This window comes from Dipodomys ordii, unplaced genomic scaffold (assembly GCF_000151885.1).
Source record: "Dipodomys ordii isolate 6190 unplaced genomic scaffold, Dord_2.0 Scaffold383, whole genome shotgun sequence".
NCBI classification, from domain to species: Eukaryota; Metazoa; Chordata; class Mammalia; order Rodentia; family Heteromyidae; genus Dipodomys; species Dipodomys ordii.
This window is the reverse complement of record NW_012267599.1, coordinates 69,933-86,418: the sequence shown is the minus strand read 5'-3', so window position 1 is coordinate 86,418 and position 16,486 is coordinate 69,933. Positions and strand designations below refer to the sequence as shown.

The 16,486-nt window shown below is 39.7% G+C and overlaps 1 pseudogene; it reads right to left on the bottom strand.

Moving 5' to 3' along the window:
- Positions 1–3,426: 3,426 nt before the first annotated feature.
- LOC106001733 overlaps positions 3,427–16,486 on the bottom strand; it is a 55,333-nt pseudogene continuing 42,273 nt past the window's right edge.

Below are 16,486 nucleotides of genomic sequence, written 5' to 3'. Positions count from 1 at the left end.
CTTAATATTACTGAATTAGTAAATCAATTTATAAAATGTTACAGCATCTGTATCATTTTCTAAACAGTTCAAGAATTTGCTTTATGTAAAAGCCATTTTTCTTGAGCCCTACCTCTGAAAGAATTATTCTCACATTCACCAAATATTAAACATTCTTCTTTTGAATAGTTGTTTCTTCCTTCTTCTTCCTTCCTTCTCTTCCTCTTTCCCTCTCTCACTTCCCTCCTTCCTTCCTTCCTTCCTCTCAGCCTAGAAGTAATGCTATAGCTCAAGTGGCAGATAGTTTTATTTGTTGTTAACTTAAATTTTTGTGAGTGATTGCAAAATGTCTTATTTCGCCTAATGTCTTATCTATTTTAGTCCTTTATGAGATAGCAAATGAAAGCCTTCTTCTCATATCAAAGAAATATATGTGTTCTGGGCTGGGAAGATGGCTCAGTGGTAGAGCGCTTGCCTTGCATGCATGAGACCCTGGGTTCGATTCTTCAGCACCACATAAGCAAAAAAAAAAGCCAGAAGTGGCGCTGTTGCTCAAGTGGTAGAGCACTAGCCTTGAGCTGAAGAGCTGAGGGACAGTGCCAAGGCCCAGAGTTCAGGGCCCACAACTGGACTCCCCCCAAAAAAAGATACCCACTTCAGAAATATATGTGTTCTGGGTTTTGGATATATACTCATGGCTTGGTTATGTACTCATTGCACAAACAAAATATGGAACATCATATTGTATTTCAAAGTAAGGACAATAAAATTTGTAATCAGCCTCTAGAACATTGAGAAAATGCAGGCTCACAACATCGTCCACACTGGTGTTTTATCACAGCTCACTCAGCAGAACAACTAAATGGGCTAAGAGTGGATCAATCACAAGTTGTTCATCACTAGTAATTAATTAAAGAAAAAAGCAAGGGCTGAGGACATTTTGGTGTTCTCCCCCAAGACAAAATGCAGAGACTCGTCTTTATTTATCAACCACATTTTTTAATTTTTATTGTAAAGATACTGTATAGATTGATTATACAATTATAGGAGAAAGTCATGAATACATTTCCTATCAAGCATTGTTACCACTCTGAGAAAGATTTTACTACTATGGATGTACTTCAATAAGGAGTAATATCTTCCATCAGATCTTCCATTCAAAAATGAACTGGAATAAGTAAGTCATTTGTACTATAAGGCATGGATCACACATACAGAGACATAAGGGAGCAGTAGAAAACTGGTTGTTCTCATGTTCTTGCCTCTTAACAGTCTTTCCCCATCTATTGTTCCCCTAACCATGTTGGAGATGATCTGAATCCAGTGCCAAAGGGCCAGAGCTCATTTTTCTAAGAGTTTATCAAATTACCCTAACAAACTATTTCTAAGTATAAAAGACACAAGTTAATAACTTCAATCTCTGAATTATTGTCGAGACTGGTTGTTTCTACATGCTTTGGATAATATTGAATGACACCATCCCCACTCAACACAATGAAAGGATGAGAAATGTTGGCTCAAAGAGAGCTGAAGAGTGAAGAATGGTTTCCCATCATACCCAGCTTACCTCTGCCATGAAAGATTTCTCTGTATAATTTACAGAGGTTTTCTTTCTTTTTCTTTTTCTTTTTTTTAATTGTGAACATACTGTACAGAGTGGTTACAATTACATGGGTGAGATAATGAGTACATTTCTTATCAAGCATTGCAGCCTCCTCCTTTGTTTACCCTTCACATACCTTCCCAGCCTCCCCCCACCCCCCCACGCAATCTGCCACCCCCCACCAAAGTTTAAAGTTCATTTTCGACATGAAAACTTGTACTTCTCATTGTTGCAACGGGTCTACCTGTAAACTTAAACGACTTGTTTTTCCCCTTCTCCTTCACAAATTATATCGACATCAAATACAGTGAAAGCAGGGGTTATACTGTGGGGGAGGGACATAAAAGAAATAATCTTATAAATGCGTCAGAAACAAATGCATGAAAGAAAAAAAACCATTTAAATACATATCGAAGGGTTCATTTTCCTAACATCACCTTATCTGACCTTTTCTGCTTGACTCATACATATACTAGATATTGGAAATAAGGGAAACCATGGGACCTATGTTTCTTTGGGTTTGGCTTACTTCACTTAATATAATTTTTTCCAAGCCTTTCCATTTCCTAACAAATGGGGCAATGTCATTCTTTCTGATGGAGGCATAGAATTCCATTGTGTATATATACCACATTTTCTTGATCCATTCTCCTACTGAGGGGCATCTGGGTTGGTTCCATATCCTAGCTATGGTAAATAATGCTGCAATAAACAGAGTTGTGCTGGTAGCTTTAGTGTGATCTTGTTTGTAAACATTTGGGTAAATGCCCAAAAGAGGGATTGCTGGATCATAGGGGAGCTCTCTGTGAAGTCTTTTGAGGAACCTCCATACTGCTTTCCAAAGTGGTTGAACAAGTTTACACTCCCACCAACAATGAAGTAAGGTTCCCTTCTGTCCACATCCCCTCCAGCATCTTACAGAGGTTTTCTGACAAAGATTTTCCTACATTGGGCTTCTTTCCTGGGTAAATGTTTTAATAATTGCTGAAGATTGGCTTCTAGTTGAAAGACTTCCTCTCATGTTTATATTTACAGAGATACTGTAATGTCTCCAGGTCTATGATACCTGTACAGATGGGACTTCTGGCAAAATGTTTTCTATACTCATAATTTCTCTCCTGTGTATGCTCTCACATATGCTGCGGATTCAATTGTGATTGAAAATCATTTCAAAAATGTCCTGTGCACTACTTTCTTTTCTCCTATGTGAGTCAGTTCTCTGATGAACACTGAGTTATTCCTTTCAGATCAAAGGCTTTCCACATTTGTAATATTTTTAAGATTACTCCACTGTGTGTGTCCTATGAAGCTGGATCCATGACTACTTCGTAAAGAACTATCCACATTTTTTTTGTGGGGGGTCCTGCTGTGGGGCCTGAACTCTGGGCCTGGGCGCTGTCCCTCAGCAATTCAGCTCAAGGCTAACACTCTACCACTTGAGCCACGGGGCCATTTCCAGCTTATCCTTTTGCTTATGTGGTGCTGAGGATTGAACCCAGACCTCACGCACGCAAGGCAAGCACTCTACCACTGAGCCACCTTCCCAGCCCCCTATCCACATTTTTTACATTTATATTTTCTCACTTGTGTCTGTTCTCTGATGCAAACTGAGTTATGACTTTTTCTTGAAAACCTTTCCATTTATTTTTCCTACATATGATTTCTCTCCTCTTGTTGTGTGAGTGGGTGTGTGTGTATCTGTGTGTTTTGTGATGAACCCTGAGCTGTGTCTTCTAGTTGGAGGACTCAACATCTGCTATACCATAATGTTTCTATGCCGTGTGAGTTCTGTGTTGCAATTTCAATTTTTTTTACAGATCAAAGACTTTCCCCATTTTGTACAATCCTAAGTTATTTCATTTGTGTGAATCAACTTATGTGTGTTAAGCTGTGACCTCCAGGTCTTTCCACACTGGTTGCATTCATAAGGTTTCTCTCCTTTTGTTCTGTGATGGATGTTAAGGTGTGCCTTCCAGGTGAAACAATTTCCATGCCTGCTACATACATAACATTTCTCTCTGGTGGGTTTTTTTCTGATGGACAGAAAGGTGTATGTTCTGGGTGAAAGACTTTCCACATAGCTGACATTCATAAAATTTTTCTCCTGTGTGTGTTCTCTGGTGGACAGTAAGGTCTGGCTTCTGGCTGAAAGACTTTCCACACATATGACATTCATAAGCTTTCTTTCCTGTGTGTTTTCTGATGGACATTAAAGTTTGACTTCCAGGTGAAACACTTTCCACACATGTTACATTCATAAGGTTTCTCTCTTGCGTGTATTCTCTGGTGGCCAGTAAGGTATGTCTTCTGGGTGAAAGACTTTCCACACGTGTTACATTCAAAAGGTTTCTCTCCTGTGTGTGTTCTCTGGTGGACATTAAAGGTTGACTTCCAGGTGAAAAATTTTCCACACATGTTACACTCATAAGGTCTCTCTCCTGTGTGTGTTCTCTGGTGGCCAGTAAGGTGTAGCTTCTGGGTGAAAGACTTTCCACACACGTTACATTCATAAGGTTTCTCTCCTGTGTGTGTCCTCTGGTGGATAGTAAGGTTTGACTTCTTGGTGAAAGACTTTCCACACACGTTACATTCATAAGGTTTCTCTCCTGTGTGTGTCCTCTGGTGGATATTAAGGTTTGACTTCGTGGTGAAAGACATTTCACACATGTTACATTCAAAAGGTTTCTCTCTTCTGTGTCTTCTCTGGTGGACAGTAAGGTTTGAATTCCGAGTGAAAGACTTTCCACACACATTACATTTATATGGTTTATCTCCTGTGTGGATTCTCTGGTGGACAGTAAGATATGCCTTACAGGTGAAAATCTTTTCACACATGTTACATTCATAACGATTCTCTCCTGTATGTGTTCTCTGAGGGAGAATAAGTTGTGTCTTCTCGGTGAAAGACCTTTCACATTTTTTATATTCTACAAGTACAGAAGACACATCAGATCTATATGCAGCACATATCTTATCAGGTTCACTGAAAGCACCCATTTTCTGACACTCAATGAGCTTTTCTGTCCTCATCCCTAAGGATTTCGCATTATTCTTAATCAGTTCTGACTTCTGTATGGAGCTCAAAAGAAAACTTCTTGTAAGTCTCACTTTTTCCTCCCCAGGGTTACTATTCATGACTGCTACTTCAGAGAGATATTTATTGTGATTTTCCTGACAGGTGCTAATCACATCCTCCATTTCTGGGACATCTAAAATGAATAATAGAAAAATAGACAAAAACATAAATGAGATCCATAAATTCCTTAATGTAAAGATATATCCTCACATTCTGTTAAAGATTTTCAAATATCAAAGCATTGTTTTATGCAGAATATATACTTTTCTACACAATGTAGTAATTAAGAAAATAGTACTGATATTTTACAATAGAAAACAATGTTTTCTGTTTTTCAGATTTTTCTATTTTTCTCCAGGAAATATTTACTCTCAATGCTCCAATTCTGAATCTCACTCTATGCCCAGCACCACTGATAAGAAATTGTCCTGATCAGAGGATAGCAGCCTTAGCATACCTCTATTTTCCTCCTACCTGCATAATACTAGTTTAAAGGAAAATGAGATCTCCTTTTCTACATTTCTCATTGTGTTTTTCTCTTTAAGAATAACTTCTCTAAAGACAAGAGAATTGCTAACATTAACTACACTGGCACACCAAATTCAGTTTGTCTCCACGTGAATTCTGGATTTACAATTCCTTGAGACAAAGGATCACCTAGTTCTCTTCCATACATGACTCAGGGGCACTAGGAATACTATTGCTCTGTACAGCTCATGTTAAACAGACCAACTGGGCTCTGGACCCATCATTACCATTCAAGATGCTTTAACTCACCTGTGAAATTTTCTTCTGAGCCTTCTCTTACCCATGGTTCTGCACCTTGCTCCAGCTTGACAATCAATTTAGGCTTAGGAACACAGAGCCCTGTGGTTAAGAAATAGTGGAGAACTATTGCTCTGGATGAGTCATCATTAATGTAAGGCTGCAGGCATACTGTTCCCAAGGTTGCTGCTAAATCTTATTTCTCAATTGTTATTTTTGGGGGGGAGGGGTGTCTGGTTGTGGGGCCTGAAGTGTGGGCCTGGGTGCTGTCCCTCAGATCTTCAGCTCAAGGCTAGCACTCTACCACTTGAGCCACACTCACTTTCGGCTTTTTTTTCTGCTTATGTGGTGCTGAGGAATCGAAGCACAGGGCCTCAAGCATGCAAGGCAAGCACTCTACCACTGAGCCACCTTCCCAGCCCTTGTTTTCTCAATTCTTAACAGCTCAATTGTGGAGTTTCTCCAGCTTTGGGTTTATTGTGCCAATTGTGTGGCTTGAAATCAGTTCTTTTGCTCAAAGATAGCATTCTACTAGTTTGAATCTTAGCTACATTTCTAGTATTTGGATGGTTAAATGAAGATAAGAGTCTCATGGTCATTTTTCTACAGTTGCTGGCTTCAAACCAAAATCTTCAGATGTCAGCCTCCACAGTATCTAGAATTTGAAGCTTGAAACACTAAACCCTATATCATGTTTGGCTTACAAATACACACTTTCAACTACTGATTTCCACATCATAATCAGTAGTAATGTATATTCTGTCTAGACTGTAGATCCACCTACAATGATCATTCCAAGTCTGGGAAGTCAGTCTACTATTAGTACAACATAATTTAGGACTTTTGTCCAACTACTGATTTGCTTTCTTAAAGAGTGAGAATAAAATTAGCTCTTCAGTTATATAAAATCAAGTTCAAGTTTCCCTTAGAAAGAAATGACACTTCCCATGGACTAGAATCTTATCCCTAAATAACAGAAACAGTCTAATGTCTAGTAAAATAAAAAGCACTTGATCTTCCAAGTAAAAGTGACCTTTGCTTACCCAAGGACATGAGGTTGCTATAGGTCTCCAGCATCACATCTCTATGAAGGGTCCTCTGACCAGTATCCAGATCCTGCCACTCCTTCCAGGTGAAGTCCACAGCCACATCCTCAAATGATATCAAATTCTGTAATGGCACATATCCATCAAAAAATCAGACCTGGTTTATGAGAACTCCAATCTGGAATTTCATTATGCTGCAGGTATGCTTTTGTCTTACATAAAATGTTTGCAGCTTACTGTGTTATCTATTCACTGGGAGACTTAAATAGCAAATTAGAAATATTTGACAATATATAAACCTGGTCTTTAAAATACACAGATTTGCAGGGCGCTGGTGGCTTATGTGTGTAATCCAATCTACTCAGGAGGCTGAGGTCTGAGGATCATGGTTGAAGGCCAGTCCAGGCAGAAAGTCCATGAAACACTTATCTCCAATAAACCACCAGAAAACTGAAAGTAGCACTGTGACTCACCTTGAGCTGAAGAGCTGATTGACAACAGCCAGACCCAGAATTGAAGCCCCAAGATCAATAAAAATTTATAGTTTCCCTAATGCATGCAAACACATTTCTGTTGTTAGCAATAGAGCCAAGATAAAAATTCTCCGGACGGGGCTGGGAAGGTGGCTCAGTGGTAGAGCGCTTGCCTTGCATGCCTGAGGCCCTGGGTTCAATTCCTCAGCACCACATAAGCAAAAAGATAAAAGCCGGAAGTGACGCTGTGGCTCAAGTGGTAAAGCACTAGCCTTGAGCTGAAAAGCTGAGGGACAGCGCCCAGGCCCAGAGTTCAGGCCCCATGACCAGACCAAAAAAAAAAATTCTACAGACGGCTAATAAGGTGATTACAGCACTTGCCTTGCATGCATGAGGCCCTGGGTTCTACTCCTCAGCACTACGTTAGCAGAAAAAAAATGCCGGAAGTGACGCTGTGGCTCAAGTGGTAGAGTGCAGCCTTGAGCTGAAGATCTGAGGGACTTTTGTTAGTTAATAGTGAAATTCCTCATTGATCAAAATAAATTCCTGAGCAAACATCTGTGAAATTTTGTAACAAGTGATATTTCTAATAGAGAAAACTTCATCACCATATTTTTTTTATCAAAAGTAGTTCAAATCTTATAATGGCAGTGAAAAAAAATATTCAAAAGTAGTAGGAAGGAAAAACAAAACTGAATACCACATCAAATGAAGTTAGACCAAAGATAACAAAAGCAGGAGAAATCAGATTTTCTTGTAGTGTATCAATTGGTAGAAGAAAGTACTTTTCTGTAGGGAACTCTGAAGTTGAGCTGAAGGGGAAAAGGATTGATAGGTTGAAATTCCAGCCTGACAGCACTGAGAGAACTGAGAGCTGGCTGCAGAAGGCTTAAAAGAGAATTCTGGAGAGGGTTAAGAAACTGGAGTGCAGGCCTCTTCCTTAATTTTAGAAAGATAGCATCTGAAAATGAGGTGCTGTTGACCTTGAAGGCTAGGTAAGGTGCACTCCATGTCTGCATTTTCTCTGGATACCAGTCTTCTGTCTCAGGAGAATAAGGAAATATGTTTCCCTCACAACATGTTGTGGCTCTGATTGTAATATTAATATAGATACTTCAATTTTGCATGTTATCAATAGTAATCTTCCCCTGGTGCACTCAAGGAACTATACTTGCTTGCTGGCACCCAGGGACCAAGTGCCAGAGAGCCTTCAAAACCCTAATTTCCCCTAAGTCTGTTTATGTTTTGTGTTTCTCTAATTTTCTTTGGTTCTGGAATCCTGTTGAACTCTCTAGGAAACAATTTTCCTATACGATGAGTAAGAAAAATGTTAATCAGAAGAGCCATGTCAGCAAAGTAAAACTGATCACTAAGAAAAACTAGCTCCCAGATAGATCATTTGAAGAAAAGAAACAACTGAGACACATATGGAGGGAAGATGGAATGAAAAAAGTAAAAAAAAAATGATTCAAAGATAGATACAAAGAGTGAGGAAGAGAAAAATAACCAACACTAGTGAGTAGAAAATCAAGAATTGAGAGAGAATAAGAATCTTGTGAGGATACTTTAGAAAACAAACAGGTTTTTGTAGAAAGACCATAAAGTTTAGCAACAAATATAGTTTCAAGTAAGACCAAGACGATGAAGTAGCCCAAGAAGTAGATATGGGGATTAATTTAAGTACATATAGGTTAATCATTCCTTAAGAACACATGAAGTTGTGTGTGACCAGACTATTTCAGCAATTCCAGGAAAATTTCATTGAGATACGTTAATGTCACTCATGAGGATGTGATATGGTTGCAATCTATCCTTTACCTTTCATGAGATATAACCTCCTTGGTGTCATTACATCACATAACAAGTATGAATCAATTTTATGACAACACAAAACATAGACATTCTGAAGCAAATCTGCATTCAACTTAGAAAGACTATAACCATTTAAGCTGCTAAATCTACAAGCAATCTTTATCAGCTAAATCCACAAGCCATCTTTATCTGATTTAAGAATATGTTCCTGAGGCTGAATCTGTGTGGCTGGTATTGTTTTTAATTCTTTTTTTTGGGGGGGAGCTCCGGTCGTGGGGCCCTAACTCTGGGCCTAGGTGCTGTCCCGCAGCTCTTCAGCTCAAGGCTATCACTCTACCACTTGAGCCACAACTTCCGGCTTTTTTCTTTTTGCTTATGTGGTGATGAGGAATTGAACCCAGGTTCTCATGCATGCAAGGCAAGCTCTCTACCACTGAGCTACTTTCCCAGCCTCTTGTTTTTTAATTCTTGAAATCAGTCTGCTTTTGTCTTTCCATTTTGCATGTGAAAATCTCTTTAGAATTCTTACCTCTTCTCTGATCCTAACAGTTCCTCTCAGTAGCTTTAGGCTACATATCTAGGGGCCTCAGACTTGTCTTCTCAGACCTTAACCATTAAAGTATGCAGTAAATCTTTGTCTCCTGCCACAATCCCATCAGAGCACAACAAAGACTCTGAGAGCCAATGGGATGATAATTAAGGAGACAGAGAGATGGCTGATGGCACAATTCTGCTATAATTGTCAAATGCTTGCGTTATATTGGTCTAGACCCACTGTGCCCAAAAGTGCAAACAGCACACATCTTTCCTCATTCTATTTCAATACATCTTTTCCACCCAAGCCTCCAGACAGTTAAAGCCCCAGGCCAAAAAGCTAGAACACACACTTCCTCAAACCAAGAAAGGACAAGGACTTGCAGTCCTGAGGGTGGGAGTCAATAGCCCTGAAGCCTTTGCTCACATTTTGTCTGCTTCTGGCAGGAACCCCAGGGTCTACAACAGTCTCCCTCTCTCTTATCAAAGAACCTACCATTGTCTCTTAGATGTTTTTTGTGATTTTTTGTAATCCCTTCCATAAAAAATAATTGGGAAAGATTGGATTGGAAACTTTCACATATGATTTTAGTTCTCCAGTGTATGGGTTCTCCATGTCTCTATTGTGGACCAGAACTATTCCTCATGAAAATGGGAATCAAAGAGCATATTTCAATGTATAGACTTCAACTTAAAAGCACCTGTAACAATATAAAGAGAAAATAATTTCATTCTTTAAAACTAAATTCCTGGGAAGTGGCTGTGGCTCAAGAGGTAGATCGCTTGCCTTGAGCTGAAGAGCTGAGGGAAAAGTGCTCAGGCCCAGAGTTCAAGCCCCACAACCAAAAAAAATCCTCCCTAAAACTAAATTCCTGAGAGACAAAGAGATAAAACTGGGGTGCTTCCAAGAGTACCTGTGAAATGTAGTTTTCTTTTATTTCTTTTTTTTTTCTGTTAGTCATGGGGCCTGAAGTCTGGGCCTAGGTACTGTTCCTCGGCTCTTCAGCTCAAGGCTAGTGCTCTACCACTTAAGCCACAATGCCACTTCTGGCTTATTCTGCTTATGTGGTGCTGAAGAATCGAACCCAGGGCCTCATGCATGCAAGGCAAGCACTTTACCACGAACTACCTTCCCATCCCTCAAATATAGTTTTCATTGTTCAAGCCTACATTTGTGATGAATTTCTTTATTCGTTTATCCTTTTGTTTTGTTTTGTTTTGGGTCATGCCACTTGAACTGTGAGCCTAGGAACCATCCCTTAGCCCTTCAGCTCAAGTCAAGTGCTCTACATTGTGAGCTAAAGCACCAATTCTGGTTTTCTGGTTTTTATTGGAGATAAGTGTCTCACAGACATTGCTGCCCTGGCTGACTTTGGATTGCAATCCTCAGGTTTCAGCCTTTTGAAGAGCTAGGATTAAAGACATGAGGTACTAGCACCCAGCTTGCATTTCTTTTCTTTTATGTCCCAGCCCTGGGGCTTGAACTCAGTGCCTGGACACTGTCCCTAAAGTTTTGCTCCAAACTCGCACTCTAGTAGTGGAGCCATAATTCCACATTTGGCTTTTTCTATGTATGTGGTACTGAGGACTTGGACCACGGCTTCATGCAGGTTAAGTAAGCACTCTACCACTGTTTCAGGACAGCCACAACATCAACAGTGCTCTGGAAGGACAATGGGATGATAATGGAACAGACTGAGAGAAGGCCAATGATGAACCTCTCTTTATTCCAGCAATAACCTTAGCTATAGACACTTTCTAGATCTGTCCAGTGCTTCCATCACATTGGTCTAGGACTCACTGTGCCAACAAATGCAGACCATATGTATCTTTCCAAATTCTATTTCAACCTTTGCCCACCAAACACCTAGAGGTAAGCCTCCAGGCCCAGAAGCTACAAGGAACACTTCCTCTTACAAAAATTGCAAGTACTTATAGCACTAAAGGTTGGAGTCTGTGGTCATGGAGCTTTTGCTCACACCTTGCCAGCTCCTGGCACCTCTGGGTCTGCACCAGTTCTGCCTTTTTCATTTTGTAAATTGAGCAAGTGTCAACAGCCTGAACCTGGAGAATCAGCAGATCATACATCTCAGGGAGAATGGATGAAAAAAGAAATACCAAAACAATAAACAGGAAAATGCCTAAGAAATAGCAAAAAGAGTCCTATATCCCCAGCTGAATTCCTGCAGGTAATGGAGAAGTGATACAGCTAAGCCTGCGAGGTGGAGTGACCAATACCAGATATCTGACCCTGAAGCTGCATAATGCCTAAGCTTAAATGATCAGAGGGCAAGGTTCCTCAAATATGTCACTGGATATTGGTACAAGTCATATTTCCATCATGTTTAAGAGGGATAACACAGATGTACTGACAATTAGCATGACACATCATTTTTAACTGGGTCTTTAGCAGGTCTATGTGATTATCAACATACATCATTGCTGTTTCCAAATCATAAAAAATATCACAATCATTTTATCTACTTCCACCTGAATATCAAGGGTACCAAAAGCATTTCAAACTAAAGCATTAACATGTTGTGCTGTATATATGGTTTCTACAAAGATCACAGGAGAAGCAGTAGGGCTAGCAAGAAGATTCAGGGTAGCAATAATGAGGGCAACCAATATTCCGCAAAATCTGCAGCAATGGCTAAGGGTCCTCTGAACCTCAATAGCAAACTGAGACCCAAACTTATTATACCATGGTTCTATCAACTGAACATGCAATGTAAGTTAAGGGGATTGCATAGTAAGCTAGGATTACTCATGCAGTTAGTGAGAACACAATTGTTCCTGCAAGAGGCATGAAACACCACTCCACCCTTGAAAACCACATCCAGCCCAACAACAAGCATATATGGATACATAACACAAGCTTGCACAGTAAATGATACAAAACCATGAAACAGGACAGGTCTCTGAAACAGATGTATGGTATGGTGAGAGGCATTAGTTCAAATAGGCCTCATGGCAGCAGCCAGGCTCAAGATGTCAGGGTGAGCTTGTCCACACAAACTGACAAACATGGGAGCCAGCATGGTACCACTGATCTGGTCACTCCTCTGAGACCAGTCCTGCCTTACATACTGGGAGATTCCTACCACAAGAACAATGAACAAGATCTGAAATCCACAGGCCCTCCAAGGCAATGGATCATCTCAACCATGGGAATCACAGGGCATAGTGGAGCCCAAGAGGGATGCACCACATCTCCTGCCAAAGGGATTCTACAAGTGTTATGCATAAGCTCCATCTTTTTCCATTGGTTCACCCTTTCCTCCAGAGGAAGTCAGAAACATAATCTATCCCTGAATACCTTACCATACTTGTACCTTCTACCTCAGGATCAGCAATTGTCAATAACTGTGATCAATGAAGTAAGAGGATATAATATTTGTATATAATGAGACTTACATCTGTGAGCAATGAACAATTCTAAAATAATGTAGGAAGTAAATTCTATTTACACTAGTACAATAAACATAATACTTAAAAATGAATGTTTGAAAAATGTAACCAAGAACAATGACAACTATGGGGCACAGCTAGTCTAGGAAGCACCCAATTTTACCTCTCAAAAACTTAGTTTTAACTTTTACAGAAAGTAATAATTATTTTTCCCTCATATTTTATAGGTGCTCCAATGTTGCTTCTATACACCCAAATGTGCCTCACAATCTCCATTTTCATGAGGAATAGCTATGGTCCACTAAAAGAGGGATGGAGAACCCTTACACTGGAGGACTGAATATCAGGCATGAAAATTTCCTACACAGTCCTTCCCAATCATGATGTGGGGAAAGGATCATCATCAATCACAACAAACCCATAAGAGACAAGCTTAGAATGTCTGATATGAGGGAGGGCAGAAAAAGATTTATTCCACAGTGTAATGGATACTGTCTGGGAAGTAAAGTCTGAGGACCCCTAGATATGTGACCAAGACTACCTGACAGGAACTTCTAGGTTCAGAGAAGAGGTAGAAAATCAAAACAAAATAGGATATGCAAAACAGAAAAGTAAAAACAGACTGGTTTGGAGCAAGTAATCAAGCTTCACATGAACCTGGACCTGCCCTGAACTCTACCTCCTTCCACCCACATTCATCCTGTTCTACCTAGACAACCCTTTTTTTGAAGAGTCTTGGAGGAGGAATACCATTTTCTAAGAAACCCCTGGGAGGAAACTTTTCACTAGTCCCCTGAAGCAATTAATAAAGGAAAGGCAAGTACATCACAGCAAATGCTCACAGTGAGTGCCCAAGCTCTGAGTTCAAGCCACAGGACCAACAACAAAATGAGGGAAAAACTTTATAAGGAAAGGCAAATTTCAGACACAAATAACCAAAAACTCCGTAAAATTTCATAGATGGAATTTGGGCGTTTTGGGGAAAGTAATCAGTACAATTTGACAAATCAATTTAATTCAAAGATTATGAAGTATATCTGTCTTTAAATTCTGTTATTTTATTGCAGTATATATATTAGAGCAGGGGAAGATGATGCCAGAATCAATCAGTTTACTGTCTCCAAGTACTTTTTTTTTTTTTTTTGGTGGATCTTGTGGCTTGATCCCAGCCTGAACTCTGTCCCTGCATTTTTCAGCTCAAAGTGAGCTCTCTACCACTTGAGCCACAAGGTCAATTCCATTTTTTGGTAGTTAGTTGGAGATAAGACTTGTGAACTTTCCTGCCCAGGCTGGCTTTGAACTGGGATCCTCATATCTCAGCTTCCTGAGTACCTAGGATTACAGGCATGAGCCATTAGCACCCAGCTGCAAATACCTTTGTAAAGTAAGAGTAGAGATATTCAAAACATTAAGGAAAAACAGAGACATAATTTACATTCAGCAGAATGTACTGTTTGAACAAAAACAAAAATAAAACTATGTAGTTTCATAACCTCAATTATATTAAAAGAACTAAGAATTAAAAAGCCAAATTATGCAATGCTCCTAATACATTTGTGTTTTTAATTGGTCTCACAATATTTATGTTGGTAAACCGAATTTTCAAGAAGAAACTCACCTAAGTTCCTGAAGCTGGGAGAGAAAGGTCCCCATGCATCCTTGCACACTTAGGATCAAATGTCTTGTGCCAGTCAAAACCCTGTAACAAGCCCACTTCCTCTAGGTGAATTGTGCAACGCATTCTGGGAATTGTAGTTTCTATCAGGGCATAGATCCTTTGAAAGTGTGTGTGGGCAGGGGAGGGAGGGGAGGAGTAATCAGAGTAGGTGGGGGAGGGGGGGAAGAGGCGCCAATGCCACCTTGCCCAATGTTGGTGTTTTTAGTTTGTAAATTAGGGTTTCTTTTCTTTTGCCTTGCTGCTGGAAGTGCTCTGAAGTACAGCTTTGCACTCCATAGTCAGAGCCAAGAGGTAGAAGCTCAGCTTCTCTTTTTCAGGGGAACTTGGGAGCTGATACTTGAAGCAATCTGAGGCTCCTAGCCAGAGTCTGCCCTTCCCATCTTTCCCCAGTCTGGGGTGGATGATATTTTAGGGCTCATAGGTTTGTGCTGTCATTAGCACTTGTTCCTCCAGGTGCCAGAAAGTGGCTACAAACCTCTGATTTTCGGGACAAGGAGAGTCAGGAGTTGTGCGTTTATACTCCTGACCCTAGAGATTCTGTTACTCACCCATGTGACTTTATAAACTTGCTTTTTGTGAATTGAAGCCAATGAATGGTAACCATTCCTTGAAAATGTCTTATATAAACATACTGATCCTCTTTTCATTATGTGAATTTCCTATGCATTTTGAAACTTGCTTGAATGAAGCCCTGGGTTTGAGACCTCAGAACAAAAAAGCCAGAAAAAGCCAGCAGTGTACTGTGGCTCAAGTAGTAGAGTGCTAGCTTTGAGATGAAGGTCAGAGGGACAGTGCCCAGGCTCAGAGTTCAGGCCCCACAAAGACAAAAAAAAATGAGAGAGGTTTCCTATACATCTACAACAAAAGCAATTGTTAAAATATGATAATTGTTAAATATAACAAATATGTTAAAATTTGAATACAATACAATGCCCTTGATATGTGTCTGCCTGTCCTGATTCTTGAACTCAAGGTCTGGAAACTGACCTTGAAATTATTTGGTTCAATGATAATGCTCTGCCACTTAAGCCGCATTTGCACTTCTCACTACTTTGGTATTTTATAGGACATAAGACTCTCAGACTTTCTTATCACCCTGGCTTAAATCAGTGATCCTTGTAGGGTTTCTTCATGTCCATCCCAGGGGACAACAAGCAGGCACAGGAGAAAGATTGTTATAAGGTTTATTAGAAGGACTATATTTCCCAGGAGAGGGAGCACAAGCATTTGTCCCTCTTCTGGTTGCAACAGGATATGGGGGGAGGCATGAAGTGAGTTAAGTACATGCTTGGGTGTGTCTGAGATGAGAGAGGGAGTGGCCAGCTGTGTGGAGGGAACTCTAGGTCTGGGAGGAGCTCAGGCCTGGGTGGAGCTGAGGACTAAAGGTTGGGCTAATACTAACTTTCCTCAGATCTCAGCATTCTGAATACCTAAGATTACAGCTATTAGACATGATAGCCCAGTTACAATACTCTTTTTTAAATTCAGATGATATTCTAATGAAATAATATGAAATAGAAACCTTAAAAATTTCAAGGCAGAATGTTCAGTCACTAATGTGTATGAGGACAGTCCAAATCCCAAAACACCCAGAAAATATTCCCTTGAATTATGTAACACTCCTAATTTTAAGTATTGTGAATGTGAACACTTAGTCTATAATAAATCCTTTTAAGTTTTTCAAAGTAAGAAAACATTCTTGTGACAGAAAAACCGAGTAGTAATGTGCAAGTATTGCTTTGAAAGGATTCATAGTGTCTTTATGAGCAAAAACAACCTCAATGATGTATACAGAATAGATTTTCACTTTTTGTATATGTCACTGTAAAGGTCATGTATGTTATATTAACAATTACCATTCTATGTAATTGTAAAAACTACATAAGTACTATGGATAATCAACATGTGTAATCAATCAATAAGTAAAAGCAAAAGCACATTGTGATATAATTTGTTGGTTTTAATTTTGATGGATCTACATTTTGGGGTGTATTTTCTGTTAATATTGTTTAGTAACACATAAGACTTCAACCTACTGGTGCCTTGGCTGGGGATGGTTGACTGGGATTTTGTCACTCCTCTGACCAGCTTTTTTTTTTTTTTTTTTTA